The sequence below is a fragment of the Haliaeetus leucocephalus genome, unplaced genomic scaffold (genome assembly GCF_000737465.1).
Source record: "Haliaeetus leucocephalus isolate CR32 unplaced genomic scaffold, Haliaeetus_leucocephalus-4.0 Scaffold419, whole genome shotgun sequence".
NCBI lineage: Eukaryota > Metazoa > Chordata > Aves > Accipitriformes > Accipitridae > Haliaeetus > Haliaeetus leucocephalus.
The window spans coordinates 7,623-8,161 of record NW_010972855.1 but is presented as its reverse complement, the minus strand read 5'-3'; the positions used below and the strand labels follow the sequence as shown (position 1 = coordinate 8,161).

At 58.1% G+C, this 539-nt stretch overlaps 1 protein-coding gene across 1 annotated transcript in view; it reads left to right on the top strand.

The window, feature by feature from the left end:
* Positions 1-539, top strand: part of LOC104835992 (integrin alpha-M-like) — a gene marked incomplete at its 3' end in the record, with an annotated part of 11,077 nt that overhangs the window by 2,984 nt on the left and 7,554 nt on the right. The gene's annotated exons all lie outside the window — the stretch shown is intronic.

The following is a 539-nucleotide window of genomic DNA, read 5'->3' as shown; positions in this document are numbered from 1 at the left end:
CTTCAAGAAGTCTTCAAGAAGTTTTCTTCCAGAAGTCTTCTTCCAGAAGCTTCTTCTCCACCACGATGGGACAATCCCAAAGGGCTACGGGGACCCAGACGATGCTGGTCAGATGGGTGGGATGAGATGTTGGCCAACGGTCATGGGTCAATGGAGGAAGACGTCCCCCAAAAGCTTCTTCTCCGAGCCAAGTGGATCAGGCGTGGTGCAGCTGATGGTTCCTCAACGCTGCTTGAAGGGTGGGGTGAGACATTGGCCAATCGTTGCGGGTCACCGGTGGGATTTGAGGGTGACGAGGCAGATGGTTGCGAAATGCCTGTGGGAAGATGAGAGTGAGGTGTTGGCGGGTGACCCTGAGTCACCGGAACGGGGGTTTCTCCAAAGCGGCGTCTGGTGACAGCTTGTCCCATGCCTCGTCCCCAACTATCGGTGACCTTCGGTGGACCAGAGGACCGGAGAGGTACCTCGGGGGTGCACCAGGGTGGGGGGCTTCTGGCTGGGGGCTGTGGGGAGGAGGAGGAAGGATGGATGGATGGATG